We start from the raw sequence: 24109 nt of genomic DNA, 5'->3' as shown, positions 1-24109 counted from the left end.
TTAGTCAGATTCAGATACCACCAGTACCCATCTGAAAACATTGAGGGCACAAGATGATTTTGCAACAAGGCCTCTTTCTGCTCCTCTGTTTGTTCTTTCTGCACGCCTTGCTTCTTCCTGCACTTTTCTTCGTCTTTGTGGACTTCTGTTGCTTCCTTCTGCATTTCTCTTGCTTTTTTCTGTGCATTTTCTTCTTCTTTCTTCACATGTTTTACCTCTGTAGGCATAGTTAGAAAACTAGCATTTAAAAAACCTTAGAAATTCACTTAAAAAACATAGGTCAGGCACGTTATAGTTAGAAATTAGCATTCAAAAAACCTTTGCAATTCACTGGAAAAACCATAGGTTTCAGGCACGTTATAGTTAGAAATTAACATTTAAAAAACCTTTGAAATTCACTGAAAAAACCATAGGTTTCAGGCACGCTATAGTTCGAAATTAGCATTTAAAAACCCTTAGAAATTCACAGAAAAAAACATAGGTTTCAGGGGCGTTCTAATTAGTTGGACATTTCACTCGTACAAAACCATACGATGTCATTAGTGATGTCATTTGAGATGTCTTCAGTGATGTCACTGACCATGTCATGAGTGATGTAATATTTGACGTCATCAACAGTACATTGCGGGTGAGCGAGTTAAAGTTAGCTGAACTAACTATAACAGGGGAATTTCTATGGTTTTGTACGAGTGAAATGTCCAACTAACTATAACGCCCCTGAAACCTATGTTTTTTCTGTGAATTTCTAATGTTTTTTAAAATGTTAATTTCTAACTATAACATGCCTGAAACCTATGTTTTTTTTCAGTGAATATATATATATATATATATATATATATATATATATATATATATATATATATATATATCTATACACATATATATGTGCGTATTTACCATTTGTTTCATTTTTTTTGTTTACATATGCCAACTTGTTTCCTGATGTAAATTACATGACCTCCTTACTAGAGTCCTCTGATTCAAGGGCGTTCTATAGGTATAGCTGCATACATATAATAAAAGGATATTGCAAAATGAATAGATGGATATCTTGGCAACTAAAAAAAACATTGCTTAGAGCAGGCGATTAGAGACATTGGAGAAAGGTCATTGAGGACTATGGCAGAGCAATGGGGGCTAGATGTATGAGTCATTTTTTCAGTCGCAAACTCTCTGTTTCGGTGTGTTAGTGACCACAAACATGGATTTTGCAATTTATGAAATCCACTTTTAGGCATCTGTAAAGACTTACTGACTCCTAAAGTGTTGTATTAACTGGATGCTGGCTTGCTTTTTGTAATGGGCCTGTTTTGAGTGTCCATTCGATATACAGAATCACTGTGTAATGTAACAATCGTTTGTCACCATAATTCTGATCACAAACCATTGAAAAATGACCGGCTCCCAAGTTTGGGTTTTATCAGACCCTTTTCAGGAAAACCCAGAGCAATTTGGGAATACTGTGCCACAACCATGGTGATTGAGGCCTTTTACCACTACTGTCCCGGGGGCTGCAATACTATGTCTGTGAACCTTTGTGCTCCAGGGGCCTTTCACTTGCCCCTCATGGGTCCTCTTGTCTCTGGGATTCGCACCTAAGGTACGGCATTCAAGGTTGATCAGTGGGTGTAGCTGGTACTTTAAACCCTCTTTAATCTAGTCTTAGCAATCAGTCTTTTGGGCCTAGGTCTATTCAGTCTCTCACAAAGTAAGTATTATCAGGCAAAGCTGGGTTCGGACTTTTGGCTGCAACTGAAGTCACCAGGTGGCACATGCCAGTGTTCTTGGGAGATGTGCAGCAGTTGGCCATGCAGCATGTCGCTCGGAGCGTCACTGCAAGAGTGGAGGCTTCTGATGGGGCCCTCCTCCTGCAGATAGTGGCTTACTCTGGGCTCCAGTGGATACTTAATTCACAATGCAGTTCACTCCAATGACAACTGTGTGTATCTTCTTGAGTGCAATGGCCGCATGCTTGTGAATTACAAATCTTATGGGTGGGAGACCCATGTCAGACTTCCGGTGCTATCTCCAACACACAGTGCCTCATGCTGCTGATCTTGAGTGTTCATGAAGTGGCCTGAAGGCCACTCTCTGTTCGCTTAATCATTCAAACTGGCTCCTACCCACAGCACAGTTAACAGTGCTGGTTTCATGCATTCCACTTCTCGAGAACATTGGCCACCATAAGGCATTAATCCTGGCTTCAAGTAGGCCAATCACAAGGGTTCACCACTCCAGATGCCTGGTGGCCACGATGATGATGTCTGATGAAGGTCACACTGCCTGATCCAGTAGCACCCTGAGTCATTTGGGGCACTTACTTAGCAATTCTCTGTTAGACCAACCCTATGCCAGTGTAAGTTAATTGATTCCGTTCCACGATACACTCCACCTGCAATGTTGGAGATTCCCTCCCTCGCTAACAGGTAGGATATCTTGGCACCCAAGACAGTTCAGTATTCTTCCTTTCGATCAGACTCCAAGTGACGTTCCTTAGCCTTTGAGCAAATGATTGTCAGTGCAACACCGACCCTTAGCCCTGCAGTAGTCCCTGAGTCCTCCGTAGGGTACCCCCTCCTCAGTACAAGAGAGCACAATAATGAACAACAATGGATCTTGAGCTCTCATCTTTCTACTTGTTTCGCAGGTGTAGGGTGTGTATTCCAGGTCTACTTCCTTGTAACTAGTTTGGGTCAGTTCCACTTTCACGTATCCTAGCCGGGCACTTTTCTGGACTGGCCTATATCGGAAAGGATGGCCTCAAGTTGAGTGCTCATCACAGAAGTAAAAAGAGGTGAGAGCAGGCTGCACCTCGATATTTATGATTTCCCCTCACAGAAATCAGAGAGAGGGAAAAGAATTTGTGCCCTTCAAACAGTTCCCTTCCCTTGCAGCAGATACTGCAGGCCTCACCGTGTACCTCTGCAGCGTACCTAATGGCAGTTGCGTTCAGAGTAATTTACAACCCAAAGTATCAGGAAGGGTCTTGAAACTTTTAAGGAACCCCGTCTCTACTTTTCTCACCATTGCATCTCATTCTACCCCCAAGGAGATGCCCACAATAGACATGTGCTGTCTAGCGAAAGAAACCTCACTTCCATCTTGGACTGTGCCCAGTCTATGGGCTCCCAAAATAGAGACTGCCAAAGTGTGTTACTCATGCACAGCACACTATCATGACTAGCACACCTACACATGTACAGATCCCAGGATGTCACATTCAGGATTCCAGGTTCATAATGAGCCCCAACACTGTATATGAATGGACCTGTAAGTGTTCATAGTGATCTGCTGAAACTTGAAGACACCATCCCTATGAATGTGGCTGATCAGAGTGGATCACAATATGTGGCACACCTCATGACTATTATTGAGGTACGCTGGATCTTGACAGACTCCGACTTTTGTGACCAAACATCGGTCGGTCTACAAAATTACATACTGGTCACAAAAATACTGGTCGCAAATTGCAACCAGTTTTTGCAAACAGTGTTATAATACATCTGCCTTAAGATGTAATAGCAAGAAGTCCCTGGGAGCTCTTCTTAAAGACTGACAATGCTGCAATATGACAGCTTTATGTAACAGTACATTTTCCACTAAACATCTACAAGATCATTCAGTTGATAATTGTAGCAGATAGGTGAATATTACCATTACCACAACAAATATAGGTGCAACTTTCTGCTCCTAGCCATTGGCACAGCATTTTCATTTGCATTTGCGTCATTTTCTTTCATTTATATAACTTTCTCCACAATTTTTTTTGACAGATTTTTGCAAGCCTCTTTTTAAATGTCTTTCTTGCTCGTAAACATTCTCATCCTCATGCAAGGTATCGCCATTTTCCAGGTTTCTAATGCTCAAGTTTGGCCATCCGAGCCTTTCATCAAGAACACGACTAGAGCCATATTCATCAGTAGCAGTTTATTTAATATCCAATGCATTTCAGGCCTCTGGGGCCCTTCATCAGGGAAAACTGTAAATGACAATTAGACATGCTTTACTTTATACATCCGCCCTTACGTACACACATAAAACAACTTGTCTTTAATAAATCTCACCAACATTTCAAATGGTAATTATAAATGCATAATTTATCAAAACCTCCCCTTGGAGTCTCAACCATACTACATCTCACCTCTCCAAAGATAACAGTCATGTTTTCCTGACCCTCGGTGATAAACGACCATACTACGACCCCCACTGCTTGACAGTCCCATTTCATTTTTTGCACCAAAAAAAAGTTCCGTGATTATTTTTAAGCACCTGTTTTTCATAAACACGATACTCTCTTCCTTCCACCCTCAAAGCTATAATCTGTTTGTCTCTCATCAAAACGAAGCTCATCACCCATCTTTTCTATAAGTTTATCGTACCTGCTAGCAAACGATCATCCACCCTCCTTCCAAACAGCCGTCTCCCTTTCCCTTTCCAACCTCGTGTCTTTTAATCGTTCACTACAGCCCCTCCCATCAAGCAGCCAATCCCCCCTCACCTGTGCCCTTTCTCTTGTCTCAAACACTCAACTCCCCATAATGCAGTTAAAATGGCTCGTGGTGAAATCCAAATTAGTTACATAACGATTTTTCAAGTCCATTAACTTTAAAACAAATGACGATGTTTAAAACATTTGCTCAGTCCAAAGTTCATCGCAGCAAATGCCAGTTTCTTCTGACCCATGAAAATAAACTTGCCGTGTGAATTCAGATGTTCCGCCTTGCCTGTGAGGTGAACCGCATTTCTTTCAGCATAGTTCTTTTTTATTATTATGAATTGCTCAAATCTTTATAGGGTGCAAACCCGAAGGGGCATCATTCTATAAACATCATACATACACGGGCTGCACACCTCTGCTTTTTTGACAACTTTCTCTATAATTTTTTTAACTCCAATCATTTTAGCCATTGCGTGCTCATTGGCGTCGTGCCATGCCCACACTGCACGTGTAAAACGTAACCACAACAAATATAGGTGCAACTTTCTGCTCCTAGCCATTGGCACAGCATTTTCATTTGCATTTGCGTCATTTTCTTTCATTTATATAACTTTCTCCACAATTTTTTTTGGACAGATTTTTGCAAGCCTCTTTTTAAATTTCTTTCTTGCTCGTAAACATTCTCATCCTCATGCAAGGTATCGCCATTTTCCAGGTTTCTAATGCTCAAGTTTGGCCATCCGAGCCTTTCATCAAGACTGTAAATGACAATTAGACATGCTTTACTTTATACATCCGCCCTTACGTACACACATAAAACAACTTGTCTTTAATAAATCTCACCAGGGGCTGTAGTGAACGATTAAAAGACACGAGGTTGGAAAGGGAAAGGGAGACGGCTGTTTGGAAGGAGGGTGGATGATCGTTTGCTAGCAGGTACGATAAACTTATAGAAAAGATGGGTGATGAGCTTCGTTTTGATGAGAGACAAACAGATTATAGCTTTGAGGGTGGAAGGAAGAGAGTATCGTGTTTATGAAAAACAGGGGCTTAAAAATAATCACGGAACTTTTTTTTGGTGCAAAAAATGAAATGGGACTGTCAAGCAGTGGGGGTCGTAGTATGGTCGTTTATCACCGAGGGTCAGGAAAACATGACTGTTATCTTTGGAGAGGTGAGATGTAGTATGGTTGAGACTCCAAGGGGAGGTTTTGATAAATTATGCATTTATAATTACCATTTGAAATGTTGGTGAGATTTATTAAAGACAAGTTGTTTTATGTGTGTACGTAAGGGCGGATGTATAAAGTAAAGCATGTCTAATTGTCATTTACAGTTTTCCCTGATGAAGGGCCCCAGAGGCCTGAAATGCATTGGATATTAAATAAACTGCTACTGATGAATATGGCTCTAGTCATGTTCTTGATGAAAGGCTCGGATGGCCAAACTTGAGCATTAGAAACCTGGAAAATGGTGATACCTTGCATGAGGATGAGAATGTTTACGAGCAAGAAAGAAATTTAAAAAGAGGCTTGCAAAAATCTGTCAAAAAAAATTGTGGAGAAAGTTATATAAATGAAAGAAAATGACGCAAATGCAAATGAAAATGCTGTGCCAATGGCTAGGAGCAGAAAGTTGCACCTGTATTTGTTGTGGTTAAGTTTTACACGTGCAGTGTGGGCATGGCACGACGCCAATGAGCACGCAATGGCTAAAATGATTGGAGTTTAAAAAATTATAGAGAAAGTTGTCAAAAAAGCAGAGGTGTGCAGCCCGTGTATGTATGATGTTTATAGAATATTACCATTAGCCTTACCAAAATGCCAATTTGTAAAAAAAAAAAAACAACACTGACCACCTAATAGTGATTTTATATTTTCTAAGTATGAGCTCTATGATGTATTTTAAGGAAAGGTGCAAAACAACTCCTCGTTTGTTTTCATGTTGTTCTCCAAAGATCATTTGTATTGGTTCCTCATCCGACACCCTCTTTTGGGGCTATAATTTGGTATTTTTAAAACATGTTCATTGGTGTTACTGTAACCTTAGACCGCACTATCCCGACTTATGTCCCCACTGGTCCTTATGTTTTCCTCAGTGGGTTTAATTGGTTGATGTAAACTACTACACATCAACACTCCTTTCCACAAGTGAAACAGAATACCTGCTGCAATGACGAATTAAGGCACAGGAGAGGAGGTGCTACAATGATTTGAAAAGGTACAAGACAAGAACTGATACAATGACTTAAGGACAAACAAAACTTGTGTGTGTATTTGAGTGTTAGAAAAAAGTAGAGTGCTTTGAGGGAATGTGTTCAGGACAAGGCAATGGCAAGTAAAAGCAACACACGCTTGCATTTACTTTGCATCTGTGCATGAATGTTGTGTTAGGATCTGTTGGTTGTGTTGAGTGCGCCAATATAGAATAAAAGCTTCATTGGGGCTATCCAGGCATTGTTTTGGGAATATTCGTGTAGGTGGGAGTGACATGGTGCCAGGATATTGTTATCATAATATTCTCTGCTGTAAACATCATATCCCACACATCTGCAAATATTTGACCCCATTGGAGTTTAAAATACAAAATATATACCCGATGGTGGAGTGATATTTAGGACAAAATATTTGTTAGACAATATTTCTGCACACCATGTTCTGACATGCAACTATTACAGGTTTTTAAAGCTTGGGAATTCACCCCCTTTGAACTATTCTGAAAGCAAGTGGTTTTCGTGGGGATCTGACTTTTAAACTTAAATTAATTTTTAGTTATGCTGGAATTTAACAACTATGTTCAAGATGTTTCTTGATATATATTTCCTATCTGTTTTATCTATTCAGCTCTTGTGCTATTAAACAGTTTCCATCGAATCTGACTCCTGCCATTGAATGTCTGTCTTTTCAAAAACGAAACTAAATACGGATTTTACAGGGCCTTTTAATTTCAACAAAGTCTGAAAACATTACCCCAATGTGCTTTTTGATGTCTTGTTTTTTAATTGAAAAAACAACAGCGACAGAGTAAAGGGGAGGGTTAAGGTTAAACAATAGGTGAGTTCGTCCTAGTTCCAACCACGTCCAGCCACGGCCCGTAGATGGAGTTGCGGTGGTGCAGAGAGACGGGGCGGAGGAGGGGCAGGGTGGGGGGTGCTACAAACCGGAATATGGATAATTGGAGGTAACTAAACAATTTAATTAATAAAACGAATTTCGTAGCGCGCGCTGCATCGCATTTTGTGATGCAGGACACGCCACGAAATTTGTTTTATTTATTAAATTATTTACTTACCTCCAATTATCCATATGCCATTTTTTAGCACCTCCCACCCTGCCCCTCCCCTGTCCCGCCACTCTGCCCCACCGCAACTCCCTCCACGGGCCGCGGCAGACCACGCCTCTCTTGAATGACAACTGATGTCACAGGCGCAGAAAGCAGGGTTGGATTGGAATTAGAAATCGGCCGGGCACACCAAAAAAATGGCCCACATTTGCATATTGCCTTTCCTCAAAACACTGCTTCGGCATAGTGAGGCCACTTCTGCTCAGGCCCCTTGCCCCGCTCAGTATTATGCACACATTAATTGGCCGGCCTAGCGAGAGAAAAGGACCTATGCCCGTTGATAAGAGATAATGGACGCCCATCTGCTTCCAGAAAGGCTACTTGGGGACCCAATGGGCCGCTGGCAACATCTGAACTCACCAGACACAGCTTAAATCGGCCCCCCAGAGTGCCAAAAAAGCAGCCCACAGCTTGAACATAGATACCAGCCCCATGTCCATTGCCCGAGTGCCCGCCTTACCAATCCGACCCTGGCAGAAAGGCTCTAGCTTTCCAGCACTCTCTCTACCTACAGCTGCTACAAAAATAACTGAAATTCAATATTTTTGGGAAAGGCTTAAGAACAATAACAGCTTGTGGTTTAGCATGTATCATAAGACAGCTTGATTGGCATTCTCTGGAGCTGTATTATAATGCGGACACTGATGAGCAGAATTCAAGTGCCTCGTACAAGGTATACTACAGTTGATTTTTACTGAAAGAGAAATGATCACAATCTATACATCAGATACTGGGTATCACCTGTGCTGTATTTGCAAAAATAATACAAATACTACCATTATTCGTTTGAATTCTAGGGTTGAAGAATACTAAAATCTTCTAGTCTTGATTTCATCTCATAGCTTTCTCTTCCCAAACCGTACGCCCCCACCTTGCACTACACTGCTTTGTCCCCTACAGCCAGGGGTCTAAACTATCAAGGACTTATTTTTTTTGCAGAACCTGAATTCTAAATTTATAAATCCACAAATTCAAATACGAATGCTCAATGTACTGTTCCAGTCCAAGCAGTGCTTAATTTGTAAAAGAATAAGTGCCCCTGCATAAAGTGCCTCTCAGAAGCCCACCGCCAGTGCTACTGAATGACATGGTTGCTGAATACCCAGGCTGTCTAGACGAAATTCCCCCTCAAGTCTGTTTCCTCCACATTCATCATTCACTCCCTGCCCTTTTAGCTCACTATTGTAGGTTATATTTCACTTCTACCTTCTCGCGTTGTCATTGTTTCCCTATCTTATTCTTCCTCCTTCTCTTCTCCTTATGCACATTTCTCTGTCTTGTTCGTGGCCACAATCTGATGAAGAGCAATAAGTCCTGGTCCCCAAAAAATGAGTGCTGGCGGGCCCCACATAGAACTACCAGCTCAAATTAAACATCAAGTCCAAGCATGAATATAGCAACGCAATATTTTTGCCAGCCCCCCAGAAAAAGTCCCTTTAGAAGCTGCAACTGGTTCAGAATGCTGTGGTATTTAAAATATCTATGTCCCCAAATTCAGTTTGCACTGTCAAAGTGAATTCTGTCTGGAATTCAAACAGTGATATTTTATTATGGTTAGTAGACTACTCCAAGTTGTATCATATTAGGGGGCGCTAGAGAGCTGTGGCAGAGCGGCCTATCCAGCATTTATCCTTAAAATCTATGGTCATCGGAGCTTGCGGAGGCAGTGTCTGAGTTACGGTACTCCTGCTGCCTCCAATAAACCCTAAAAAAGCATCAAAAGACCTTTGGCAAAGCGATTTGTTCAAGGGGCTACTTGCGGCCTTGATTCGGCCTGTGCTCCTGCAGAGACCCCTCAGCGGCCTGGAACCGCCGGCAGGCTGGGGTGCGGCTGTGAGTGAGGTGGTTGTCTGCAATGCATGGTGGTCTCCATGACAAGAAGGACACGCAGGGGGCTGATTGAGCCTCTAAGGTTGAGTGGGGATAGCCTGGGTAGGGGTGGACCACCAATACCTGGCGCAAGCAGGCAGAGTGAGCACTGGCACACTCTAGCGAGGCCTACCAGAGGTGATGAAATGAACTTGTGGCAGTGGTTTGTTTGGAGCTGCACTGATTTAGTAGCAGAGCAGAGAGCTCCCCCTCCCAGGAGCAGTGTGGCGGGCTAATGGGGGCGCCCACTGTCAAGATTCTTGGCCTGATAGGGCGAGCCAACTGATGGCTGCTGACCCACGTGAAATGTAACCAAACCCATAGGTGCTGTCTGAGGAAGCCAGATGTAGTTGGAATGTAAGAAGAGACTCATCCTGTGCCTCCTCTGGAAGGGGTAAAATGGCCACTCATTTGGCTTAACCACCACACCTGCATTTAAGAGCTGAACCACTAGAGGGATCGGACCTGCTCATGCCCCCCGAAATTTATGAACTGGAGCAAGGCGGTGCCTGAGCGTTGATTCAACAGACTGCCTGTGATCGGGTGTCTGACACCCACATTAAAGCCCTTTGCAGGTACTGCTGGGCTAAGAGACTCCGCAGGAGTTAACCTGGGGAACCCCCCCCCCCTAGAAGGCAGTGAACTGCTTGTGCCTCCGTGGTGTCCCTCCTGGGGGAGTGGTGAGACTTGCTTGTCAGAGTTGCTGTCTGAGACTCCTGGAGCTGAACTGACCTGACACTTGCACTGAGACTACAGTGAGAGGCAATGTCTGTGATAGGGAAAGCAGCTGCAAAACAGGTCAAGCTCACCTTCGAAAATTGCAGGCAAACATGCATGATGAATACCTACTCCCCCCCCCCCCCCGACGACCACCAACAGAGTCGGATGTCCAGAGAGGGTTTGACTCCAGCTGTAGAAATTCAAATCATGTTCATAGACCTCAAGCAGAGTCTCACAGCTATCAATAAAAATATAGAACTCTTGATGGATAGGTGTACCGCCTCAAAGAAAACGTTGGCAAACACGTTGAACACATAGACCAATTGGAGTGCTGCACGCCAGACTTGGAAGATAATCACTCTGCAGCAGGAGAGCAGCTACTCCAGATGGAAAAAATGCTGGAAGTGGTCAGAAATAACAATGAAGACCTGGAAGCGCAGTCCAGAAGAAACAGCATGCACATTATTGGGTGCCAGAGTCGACTGCGATGGGCTGCATAGAAGACTATGTAGAGCCACTGCTCCGTGAACTGTTTGGCGATGAACTTTCAACCATGCTCATTGTGGAGTGAGCCACAGGTCACTTGGTCAGTCGCCTCCCCCAGGCCCCACCCCCCACCCACCCATAGTAGCTAGGCTGTTACACAGGGACACTACTTTGTGGCTTGCACAGGAATGCTTCCACTTCACTACCAATTAAACCTCCATCTTCCCTGGCTTTACCAGTGCAGATTGCTAGGAGAGACTTTCTGCTGGCCAAGCGAGTGCTCCAGCACACAGAACCAAATGCTTTCAACTTTACCCGGCCAAGTTACATGTGCAACTCACTGGTAAGAACCACTATTTCACAGATCCGGAAGTGGTCACCAAGTTTGCCAACACCATCCCAACACTCAAGGAGAGATTGCTGGAGCTTGCAAATGCTGCTGGGATAGGACATTTAAATGACAACAATTGACCTGTTGCAGCCTGTTACCTCCCGACCATGATATGCAATGGAGGCAGTAGCATGGAAAGACAAAAAACGCCCCCGTGGCAGCACCTGATGGCCTTGCCTGGTGAATTCTGATAACCTAATCCTACATCCCTCCGGCCACCCATCTAGGCACTCGCTGGGTAGAGTTCTGGGCTCCTAGGTTGCGCTACATGGGATGAGCCCCAACATGTGGAGAGTATGTGGCCTAATGGATAGAGCGTTCAACCTTGAAGCTGGGGAACCGGGTTTGAGTCGCGGCTGGGATGCTTAACATCTTGTGATTCTGGGCAAATCACTTAATCTTCCCATGCCTAACAAGATGAATGCTTCCATCTGTAACGCAACTGGCACTCATGTAAATCGCTCTGATACCTTCAAGTCAAGTTTGCGTTGTACAAAACTCCCCAAAAATATTTGAAAAAAAATTGACTGCCGGTTTGGAGTATTGGGAGGGTTAGTGAAATTTGTCCCGATTTGGGGGCCGAAGTGGGAGATGGGTGTTATGTTCAGTGGTTACATTTCTGGATAGCCTACTGGCTGCCAAATGTTTTTCAGTTATTTTCCCCCGTGATAGCTACTCTGAGTGTTATTGCGTGTTTATTTATTTTGCAATTGCGGTGCAGCGTTAAAGAACCACCCTCCCCTAGACTGACATAAAAACAGTCTATCACATGTATAACCTGTAATGTCTGGGATGTTAATGATCGGTGCAAGGCGAGTCATATGCTTGCATATCTGCAGAGAAATAAGATAGGTATCTGTATGCTGCAAGATCTCCACCTTACCACAGACACACAAGTGAAGATAAAGGTGGGGTGGCTGTGCAAAAGACTTTCAGCATGCTACTCAAACTATGCAGGAGGAGTTGCTATAATGATCCGTAAGGGGATACCATGGTGCACCTCAGGGTCAGTATGTACTGGTTTCCGGTGTGCGACAGGACCACCCAATCAAACTTCTATCTGTATACTGTCCTAAAGTAGACGATCCTGGCTTCTTTGCTGAGGTGTGATGGTTAGCTGGTTTACTGGCCCATGGGGGGATTCTGTGGGGAGGACACTTCAATGTAGTGCTCTCAAATGGGCTTCCGCCCAGGTCAAGGGATGGAAACCGCCATATTATCAGTGGTGGAAGAAACCACAAAAATCCTTGATGCAGGAGGAGCATCAGCCATAATCCTCCTCGACCTGAGTGCGGCTTTCGATGCGGTTAACCACTGCGTCTTGATTCACCATCTCAGGAGCGCAGGAGTGACCAGAACAGTGTTGCTTTGGCTACAATCCTTCTTAGAAGGAAGATCCTTCAGGTCTTTGAAGATAACGCTAAATCACAGCCTATCCCCTTATGGTGTGGAGTCCCGCAGGGCTCACCTCTGAGACCTACTCTTTTTAATGTGTATAGGACTCCGCTGTCGGGCGTCGTGTCCCCTTTTGGGATCCATATAATGACATACGTCGACGATACACAGCTGATTGTGGCCTTGAGCCACCCCAACCAGCAGATCGGCAAACTTCCTTCCTGCCTCCAGGAAGTTTAAAAATGGATGAGCCTTTCCCACCTAAAACTCAATGGGAAAAAGACCAAACTGATGATCCTCGGCAACCCTCTAAGTCTCCCAGCCAGCACTTTGTGGCCCTCCTCCTTGGGTCCAGAGCTGGTCCCAAAGACAGAGATAAAAAGCCTGGGAATCTAGCTAGAAGAAAACCTTACCTTTTCAGTACAGGCAAGGAAGACTGCTGCGTCATGCTACGGTTTGCTGAGAATGATTAAAAAAATCCTCCCCCTCCTACCTTTTCATGCAAAAAACTTCTGATCCAGGCTTTAATTCTGTCCAGAATAGACTACGGAAATGCTCTCTACCTAGGTGACCCAAACTTAGTAATCGCGAAATTACAGGTCGTGCAAAACTCTGCAGCCAGGCTACTTACTGAGACTCCTAATCGCTGTTCAGCAAGGCCTGCTCTACGTTATCTGCACTGGCTGCCAGTACAAGAGAGAATCGACTTTAAGGCCCTCTGTATTGCTCATAAGGCGCTGGAAGGGCGAGGACCCCCAATTAATAAACCCATGATCCGCCCTTACAGAGCGAATAGGAAACTTCGCTCAAATGAACTTTAGCTCGTGGCGGTCCCCACGTTCAAGAAGGTAAGAAGTGGTGGGCATCTCTTCTCATTTAACGCCCCGAGATTATGGAACGCCCTCCCATTGCATCTCCTTAGAGAACCAAATCACCTGATGTTTCGAAAGCAACTAAAGACCTGAATCTTCCCCTAGGGTCTCTGTCAAATAATTACGTACTCAGTGCTGGGATGCTCCCAGATAGCTATGCGCTATATAAGTGCCAATTCAATTCGATCCAGAGTCAGATAGATCCAGCGAGACTAAACAGCCACACCCAGGGGCTGCAGCACAGTTACATCTACGGATCGAGGACAATGCTCCCTTTGACCTCTGGCATGCAAGGAATAAGTGAGTAAAACAAGAAGAGGAGTACCACCAGAGGTAAAGCTGAAGGTTTCCTAAAGGAGGATTTTCAATGGTAAAAGGAAAGGATTCATCCTTTTGTAAGAAACCCCTCACTCACCAACCTAGTGGTGACATGCTTCATCATCGGGGTCCACCCTGGTGGCCTAGCGTCACCAGGGTGTGCTTTAACACCTGTAGTACAGTGGAGCTCCTTCAGGTTTACCTCTGGTGGTATTCCTCTTCTTGTTTTACTCAGTCCTTGACCAGGGGAATAGAAGTATTCTCCGTTCACCGCGGGTGAACACCGTCCCTTGCTCTCCCCCGTTTTCCAGAATGCAAGGAATAAGCACACTACTGCAGGCACCTGCATAGCACCCGACCATGTCACATCGTCTCACATCGACTTCTCGCTGCCCACACAGGATATTGATGTTTTCCCCACCAAGGTTGCCCATCTTCTGAGAATGCTATCTGATCACAGCCCTATATTACTTGCACTGGTCCTACCTGGTAGTGGTGTGCCTGCTCTTACATGGTGACTACCACTGGGTGTGCTGCACGATCAGGTGTTCAGGGAGAAGGTCAGATTGGCTATCTTGGAATACTTTGAATTCAAAGAGCGCTCAGTGACATTGCATGCGTCCCTATTGGAGGCCTTCACAGTTGGTTTCAGGGGAACATGCATGGCAAAACAAGCAGGGTTGCTTTGTGCATTGTACAGTGAGCTGGCATGACTGGAGAAGTGATATGTGAATCGGAGCTCCAGTATTTTTAAACCTGCAGTGCACACACTCACATCCATTCGTGCCAAACTAGCATAATTCGAGGAAGCAGCACATAAGGAGACACATTATCTAGGGAAAGGTGCCCGAGCTAGGCGCTATGGTGAGGGAGATAGGGCAGGCAAAACACTGGACAATAACCTGTGAAAACCATGGGCAAGTGATTACATAGTTGTGATACAATATGAGCAATCCAATAATCATGTGGGCACAGAGGCAATTCAGGGAGCGATAACCACTGTTGTCTCCTCCCTGTATGAGATGAGGCAACAAGTACCACACTCTGACTTCAACTCCCACTTTGACTCCCTGCAGCTGCTGCTCCTCGAGAAGGGCATAGGCACTTCTTAGATGAACCCATCTTGGCAGAGGAGATAGTACGCGTTATCTCTGCAATGCCTGAAGGCAAGGCACTAGGCCTGGATAGGCTCACTGTTGCCTTTATAAAGAACATGCACATATCTTAGACCTGCACCTACTTGGCATTTATAAGGAGTTCCTCACTGCTGGCTTCCTTCCTCCCACCCTGCAGGAGGCCTTGATAGTGAGGATACCTAAACCAGAGTTGTATTAACCCTTATCGATGATTAGCATAGATAACAAAATCCCAGTCAAATGAATTGCTTTGTGACTTCTCCCACTACCACCATCCATTGTTTGACCAGACCAATCAGGGTTTGTTCCAAGCAGGTCCATGGCCCACAATCTGTGCACCATCATTGCTTTCCACCAGGCGATTGATCCTGGCCTCAGCACTGCAGCTGTGTTTTTAAATGCCATTTAGGTGTTTGATTCACTATCATTAAATATGAAAAAATGCCTCTATGAACATAAATTCAAAACAACTTCTTCCAAAAGTAGGGAGAACTTCTTGCCTACTTAGCTGTTCAACTAATGAACTGAACTCCTCATAACCACTCTATTTCGTGGGCCAACAAGCAAATCTAAATATATTCAATTTGAAGAATAATCAATATTCAATTCAAACATTTCATTGAAAAAGGATTTTACTTCATAATTCATACATTTTTCTTTGTTTTTTTATATATATGGATATCTCGATTGAAGTACATGCATTTATACTTTACATATTCATACATAGAAAAAGTGCAATAACTATGTACAGTGCATAAATCAAATCACTTGTACATGAACAGTGTGTGTAAAAATCAACAAGTCCTACTACATTGTACTCATATATCGGGATATTGTCTACTTGTCCTTGATACTGAATCAATACATGGTCCAAGGAAAAGGGTTAAAGGCCAGAGAACGCCTTTGTGTGTCTTATAGATGTTTTTACTACTGTTTGTTGGCTAAACTGGTCAGTTCATAAAATTCTTTTCAATTTTGGTATGGCGATACTCTTGGCCTTGTGAGGTAAGGGGGTGAGTGATGGGTGTGCCGACGCGTTTTGACCTTCGTGTGGGGACCATGAGAATTCAAGGAAGGTTTTCCTCAGGGCTTTGTTATTTTCTTTTGTAGGACACTGCTGTCATTTGGGATCTATTTTCAGTTGGGCTCTGAAATAGCTTTCAATCTGAATCCCGGTGTCACTGCTATGTGTTCTTTCTTGCTGCTGTCATTTGGGATCTATTTTCAATTGGGCTCTGCAGTAACTCTCAATCTAGATGCTGGTGTCACTGCTATGTGTGCTTTCTTGCTTTGTATGGCACCTCTGGTTGGTCTATGTATTCCGAAGCTCTCACTCCGCCATTTTTGTTTCTGATTTCGGCGTCTTGTCCCTGGCGCTCTATTTTCTGTCTCCGGCTTCCGTGTTCACTATAATGGCACTTTCTCTTTGATATGCTATCAAGCATGGGAATGAGTCCCAAGTTTCTGAAATTAATTGGCCTCCTGAACACCAAGCCATGACTCAGCTCAGGGGCAAGGAACAATTCCCTCCCACTTCCCTGTGTCAGGGAGTAGGCTACAGTGATGCCCCCTATAGTGTTTGCCATTGCCTTGGAGCCGCTTGCCTCCTGAGTGCGACAACATCATGAAAAATATGGCCTGACATTGCCACCCCATAAAATCATCATCTCAGTGTTCTTATGAGTTCACCAGATTCGGTGGTATTTGGATCAGGATAAACTGAACCAAATCCGTAGTGCTCCCTCTAACGGATGTGACAGCGAAGTTAACCTTGGTGTTCCCACTGCTGTGGGTGAGGGTTTTACTTATATGGGATCTCGATGAGCTAGGGTAGGCCAACTACGGGCATCTCATGACCTGGCCTGAAATTCTGCTATCCTTGACTGTGAGGCTGGCTATTGCGAAGATGGTGATCCTCTCCAAAATATCTGTATCTATGCATTAACCTTAGTCTCCCCTCACGTCGCACTTCCGACACCAGCTCTGCTGGTGCCTCATTTCCCTGGCATGAACGGGAGAACAACCCCGAATTGCATGGAGGTATTGGCACTCACATTCAAAAAAAGGTGACTCGGGCCGGGGACCTGCATTATTACAGTGCTCCGGCACAGATTCCCCACTACTGGCTCTACAGTTTATGGCACGCACTGCACCTGAACGTGAAAGTGCACCACCCTGCGTATGGCACTTTATCTGGCCCCAGACAACCGTTGGTCCAGGTGGAAGGAGCTCGCTCCAAAGGTGGGCCCACCTGGATTGCCTATTTCACCCTCGATACTGATCATGGGCGCTGTGTTCACTGTGCCAAGCCTTGCACTGACTTTTTACATTTAGAATCTGTCCAAGCGTGTGGGACTTCTGGGGTACTGTTTCTGAAGCCCTGTTGAAGATTAGTGGGCACTCTCTGGAGGGCTCATCGCACGTGGCACTGCTAGGGTACGTGAAGGACGTCCCCAAAGACATGCGCAAGCCGACAGCTCTCCTCCATTTGGTCAAACATCACTTGGCAATTTATTGGCTAAGACGCCCGGCACCGCAGAATGCCTGGTGGTCAAAGATGCGGCCTACGCTCAGGAACAATTAACCGCCTACTAGCAGCTGATGCTGGTAAGGTCCTGGACAAAAGATATAAGGACACTACTGGAACTATACCACAGTGCCAGGGCTGAGGCAGCGGAAGCTATGGCTGGTGCTGGCATAGCTGGACCACGAGCTCCCCAGCTGGAATTGGCTCCGGCTGTGTGAGTGGTGCGGTATGTGGTGGAGTGTTGGGTAACAGGCTGTTGCCCGAGTTTGGGAATGGTAAAATAGCAGCAGCAACTCAATCTTTTTTCTCCAGAATGCCCCCTCCTCCTTCTTCTTATTCTTACCTTCTTCTTTATGGCTTAGCAGTAAGCTTAGTTTGAATTACCTGTTACCTTAATCACTACTTTTTATGATCTTGTAATGTAGCACCAACACAGTAAACGCTGACGGAAAATGAAATTGCTCAATTGTAATGGTTGGCACTTTACACGGTGATGTAATGATTGTTATTTGACATTCTTGAAAAAGTCAATAAAAAGAACTTTAAAGAAAACAAATAAAGGTAAGATGTGAGAAAGGAATCACAATGTGTGTGAAAACCCACAAACTTATGATTTTGTGAGATTCAAAATGATTTGCAAATAAACTGGAACTCTGTTGAATCTGGAGCTGTAGACTATTTTCTCAACTGAGGTGAACCAGGACTGCGGCTCCAATAATGCATTACATTGCTAAATAAACTTCCTGCACTAAACACAGTGTGCCTAATGAAATTAAGTTGTTATGTACCATTATATGTAAGTGTTTTGCCAATGAAAATAGGGTAGAATGTGTGCACACAGTTAGAGAACTGCCTTTGTAAATGTAACCATTGATGTCAGTTAGGGATAGCAAGGAGTGGCAGCTGCTATACAGGCTTGAAGTTGGGTACACATGACACTGGCCTTGTAACTCCTGTTATTTTGGGCCAAGAAGAAAGCAACAGGAGCAAAATGTGTATATAACCCCAGCATTCTGTTAACTTTGACTATCTGACATTATTTTGTTTTGCCTTAGCCCTTAGGCAAAGGGAGGGGCATAAGGTCCAACTTGAAATGTCTTTGGGGGTTAAATGGTGCATTACTTTGCTTCCACTACCGCTGGTGTTTTGGTGCATTGACCTACAAATCATGCATATAACCTTATTCATTGGCATCAACCCTGCTGATCTGTGTCTAAAAATTGTCCATTTTCAATAAAGACACGGTATGACTATACCCCTCAGATATTTTTAGGTATAGTGATACATCCACAAATAACATTGAGCCATTATGGTAGCTCCACTCATATATCTCCCAGCAGGTGTGATCTGGTGGCAAATTAATTGAGTATGAATATCAATTCCAGTGAGAGGTATGAATTATAATTGAATCTACCTGATTTCCATTTTTACTGATTTTTACAGGTAAATACAGACAGAAAACTATTTAATTTCCTGTCTATATTTATTTTTAAATGCGGATAAAAACGGAAATTGGGTTGTTTTTAAGTGATTCTAAATGCTGTCAATTATGACTGCCAGGGTAAAAGTTGTGCGGATTGACAAGCAAGGGGATTAACAAAATAAATACATTTTAGTAAAGCGCCTTAAACAGCAGCAGATTTGCACAACCTTGATACTAAAATTTGCATGGTTTCTTATAAGTACATACTTTATCATCTGAGTGTGTATATATCATTGAAACCTGTCAGGCGTTCAGGCACCAATGTACATTAACTGGTTAAATAAATGCAGAAATATACATATTTCAGCTACATTTTTTAACTAAACCTAAAATAAAAATATAGGTAAATGTAGGTAAAATTAGTAAAAAAAATAATTATGGATAAATACAGACAGAAATGACAAAAATATAAATACCATAAAACCGGAAGCCCTAATTATAATAAGGACCAAAGTGATTAAAACTATGCCCCTCTCTAAAAAACAACACTGTCAATGCCATCTTGTAGGATCGCAAACAAGCTTGTTTGCCAGGAACATGATCCGCCGTAATATTTGTCTACATAATGATCTTCTGTCCTAACGTGGGCATTACACAGCATAGCACTGGGGTGTTTACAGAGGATTAACTGCTCACTAGCATCATTTCTGAGCTTGTTTTCATGATGTGTTCTCAGCCAGAATTGTGCACCCACAGTGAGGTGGCTGCAGTGGGAGTGGGTGAGAATGTTATATCTTGGCACAGTTAGCTATGTGCCCTCATGTCAAATCCCTGTAGTTTCCACCATCTCAGTTGTTACTCACTAAATGGCACATTTTTCATGGGACCTGTTACCCACACCAATGTGCCTCAGTCAGATGTCCTCGAAAAATGAAAAATTGGTAAAAGCTGTTTTGTAAAGCTAATGACATCTTGTATTTTATTTCTTGCAGGGAAGGCTGACTGTGGATACTGAAATCCTAAATTGAGCAACAATCTTCAGTCAGTGGTAAGTTAGTAGTTCAGTTTCTCAGTATTTTTATTATTTTATTTTATTTATTTATTTAACAATTTGTAGAGCGCCTGGTGACCCGGAGGCATCCCCGCGCTGACATCTAAAATGGCTTTTACTGAGTGGCTTCTTGTTCCAGGATACAGATATCAACTTAAACATCCTTCAGAGGGACACCACCGTTTTGTCTCCATGTCGCACACCTCTCTTACTTGCTTTCATTAGCTTTGAAAGTTGTTGTGAGCAAGCACCTAAAACACTGCTTTGTGGCGGCATGAAATCCTATGGGGTGATTTGCAGCTCTTTATAAATCCTGATTGATTGATTGATTCGAGCACATTCACCCTATTAATGCATGGAAATGAGATGTCACAAGATGAAAATAGTGGAAAACCCATTAAATGTGGTGCAAACCCAAAGTTACTTAGCTAGCCAGACCTGGCTTTGTGTCAAATCCTAATGTCAAATTACACTAGACGCAAACATGGAGCAAGCAGAATTGTTATAGCCTTAGGAGTACCATGTCTAATGTAATTGAAACTAAGCATATAATGTGGCTTGCCAGTTGCCATTAATGATCGCATTGAAAGTTAAACTGAAGGTTGTGTCTTGAGTACAAAAGTCTCATGCTAGACATTGCTGGTTCACCCTTGCACTATATTGCAAAGCTTAGAATTAGATTAAACAGACTTATTTAGATGAGCAAAAGCTATGACATCTTAGTAAAGTCTTCTGCATAATTTTATAACATCCACACAGTGCTGCGGATGTTCATGCACACCTGTGTTGCGTGAATATTAGTATATCAGGGCACACGTCTCATGTGGTTCTTGCAAACCCAGGAAATACCTTGGTGCATTTTTATGTCCCCCTCCCATTGCTGTCGCACTTTTGGCAGCCGCATGCCAATGCACACACCCTTGTGCTATAATGCACAGGGATGTGCATTTTCTGAAGGATAGGTTTTGTACTTGAAGGGGACACTTTCAGTATGAAATCTGTGCTGTAAGGCTTTTCCCTCTTTGTATTTGTGCAGAACAATGCAGCACTCAAGCAGAGTTTGAAAAATGAGTAGAAATGAAAACATTTCTCAAAGTCAAAGTCAAAACCACCTTATTCGATTAATTAAAATAATAAAAGTTCACATAAAGATTACATATCATAAAATACATTAGGGTGATACACGAAAACGTTTCTCATTGTTACGCTTGCCTCAAGGAGGTGTAGGATTTTGCCGCAAATCCTTCTCCACCAATATTTGTAGATAGGTTTGCATGAAAAACCATTGGGTGTTCCATTGGAAGCCCAGGCACCATCTTTAGAACGCCCCCTTGGCGCAAACTAGGTCAAAGCAGTGCTTAGAACAACTTTGTGTTACTTTGGGATACCATCCACCGCAAACCCTGGTTTGCGTTGAATAGTAAATCCAAACATAACACTTTACAACGGGTTTGCATCACAAACATGATGTAAACCTGGCACAAAACATTAGCAAATCTGACCCTGCATCCATTCAACAGAAATACCAAGGCTGAACATGGGTTGGTAACAGTCATCCTGGCCATACTTTTACACTTGTTTGTGGTTTCGCATTAGCACCTCCTGATTTGTTTTGAAGTCCTAACACAAAGCTCACTGATGCTGAAATATAAGCAACTTGCATTCCTGCATCTGTTGCACAGCAATAGAAGCAAAGAAGAATCAATTGAAAGGATTGAATCAAATCAAGGCATATGGTTCAAGAAACAGTCTGTGGCATTGTCAGCCAGGGTGGAAATAATTAGCGCTCGCCTTGTGCCAGTGTGAAGCTATGCGACACGCTGCATTCTGAGGAGAATATTTGAAATGTCACTCCTACCGTCAGATTGCAGGAGATTTTAATTTAGGTTGACAAAAGTTTGCATAACGGAGGCAGTCACTCAGAACATGTCAGTGATGGATCATGGAGAAATGTTAAAGTTAAGCAATTTGTAAAGTTGCATATAGACATGAAAAATAGTGCCTTTGGCCACCACAACAATTTGAGAAGGGAAACATTTTTGTCACTTCATAGTAATGTGGGGCAGACACCAAGCGGTGAGATGTGAAAATAAAATATCAACATTATTAAAAATAAGCATGCCTGTTACTACATTTACTGGTATTCTAATTTCATTAATTGCACTACTGGATAGTATTGAGTGATATTTATTTATTCATAGGTTTAAAATAAAAAATAGGAAATATTTAGGAAATAATGTGCACCGTGTTTTTGGGGGAGCCAAGTCACAGTTTCCTCTTTGATGTGCACTATAAAATGGTAACAAATACTATAATACACGAGATACTACAATCACTGTATAAAAACCCATCTCTAATTTCCTTTTTCGCACCCAGTCGCTTATTATAAAGCAATTACATTAGAACTTGAGTGTAATACTTATTGCAGTAAGATTATGATGTCACAATGCCTGTTGCCAGGGCCAGCAGCAGGAGAGAAAGGCAGGTCAGGTCCCAGCACATAATTAAACCAGATGTTTACAGAACAAAAATTAAACATTGCTTTTGTTTTTTCTGCTCTCTTTTTTTCTATCTGCATATTGCCTGGAAGGAGATATGTATTGCAACCTGTTTACTTTTTGCACTCTTTAAGTAATTATAGAAAAGTTAGAATCTTTCTGCATTCTTGTATTAAACTGTTTCTAATAACTTTTTGCAATAAAATCTAACAACTCTTTTGATGTGTTTAATTTTGCATTAGAGATTCTATTTTAATTCTTCATGTTTGAAAACATGCTTGCTCTTTCATTTGACAGAGCTACACACCAAGGATCTAAATAGCTTATGGGAAAGGTGATGGTGTGACCAAGTATTATAAGGATATTGCAGTTCACCTCAGATTTTCATAACCTTATGAAGGTACTTTACCTTCGCCCTCGCTACTCTATAGGGTCATGTTCGATGGCTTGCAATATCGTTATAATGTACGGCAGGGAGTACTTTAAGCTATATCTAGTTAAGAAAAATGAACTATATCCAAATTAAGGCCTTAATTTCGAGTTTGACACATGGGTACTTCGTTGCAAATGTGACTAATGTCATGTCTGCCTGATTAGAAGTGCATTATGTGCAAATGCACTTGTAGTAAGGCAGAAGGGGCTATCAATCACGTTTGTGAGGGAGGATCCATCGATCAAATTTTAAATCAAGCCCCAACTGTATTTTGTTTATAGCTAAGTCTGCACTGCTTTACTTGCCTTGTGTCCTAATTATGCAGTTAATACCAATGAGGTGCACAGATGTAAAGACATTTGCTCAGGAGAACATATTTGCCTACTGTGGAAGATGAGATTGCATCTCAGGTTTTCCTGTCACATATTCAGCAATTCAACCAAGGGAATTTGCTTCTTCTTCTGGCTCTCGTTTTTATGAAAAAAGACAGTTCTTAATGTATATATGTCTGTGGAGAGCTAAATTAACACAGTGGGCCCCATTAGGATGGCGGGCGGAGTTATAGTTACCTGAGCTAATTATAACTTACGCCCCCCATGCACTGCTTATTATTTCACATTACATCACTCAAGACATGGTCAGTTAAATCACTGATGACATCTCAAATGACATCACTGGTGACATCATCCAGTGATTGGGAGAGCTTTATAAAAGTTTCTGAGTGTGAAAGATTTATACTAAGATACTACAAATGTTAAATTAGTATACTTTCTGTACTACAAATGAGTGATACTATTTGTAACACATGTGTGTTACTGTGTATCCATGTGTGAGTAAGTGTCTGAGTGGCTCTTTGGGTGTGTGAGTTGTTGTATTGGTGAGTGAGTGGCTGTATTGGTGAGTGAGTGGCTGTATTGGTGTGTGAATGGCTGTATGGGTAAGTGAATGACTGTGGGTGTGTGGCTGTGTGAGTGAGTAGGTGGGTGAGTTAGGGGTGTATATATAAGTGTGTGGGGGTGTGAGTGACTACAGTTGAGTGAGTAAATGTGACAATGGCTACATGGGTGTGTGCTTGTGTAAATTGCAGTTTAGGTGAGTGAGTACATATGTTGGTATTTGTATGAATAAGTGAGTGGGTGTGTGAGTAACTGTATGGGTGAGTGAGTAAATGGGTGAGTGAGTAGGTGTGTGAGTAGCAGTATGGGTGACT

The 24109-nt window shown here is 42.8% G+C and overlaps 1 long non-coding RNA gene across 1 annotated transcript in view; it reads left to right on the top strand.

The window, feature by feature from the left end:
* LOC144827453 (uncharacterized) overlaps nt 1-24109 on the top strand; it is a 1218604-nt gene that overhangs the window by 287939 nt on the left and 906556 nt on the right. The window contains exon 2 of the long non-coding RNA XR_013610193.1: nt 19910-19965. This is a non-coding gene — a long non-coding RNA (uncharacterized LOC144827453). The remainder of the gene's footprint in view (nt 1-19909; nt 19966-24109) is intronic.

This window comes from Lissotriton helveticus, chromosome 4_1, assembly GCF_964261635.1.
Source record: "Lissotriton helveticus chromosome 4_1, aLisHel1.1, whole genome shotgun sequence".
NCBI lineage: Eukaryota > Metazoa > Chordata > Amphibia > Caudata > Salamandridae > Lissotriton > Lissotriton helveticus.
This window is presented reverse-complemented; position numbering and strand designations above follow the sequence as displayed.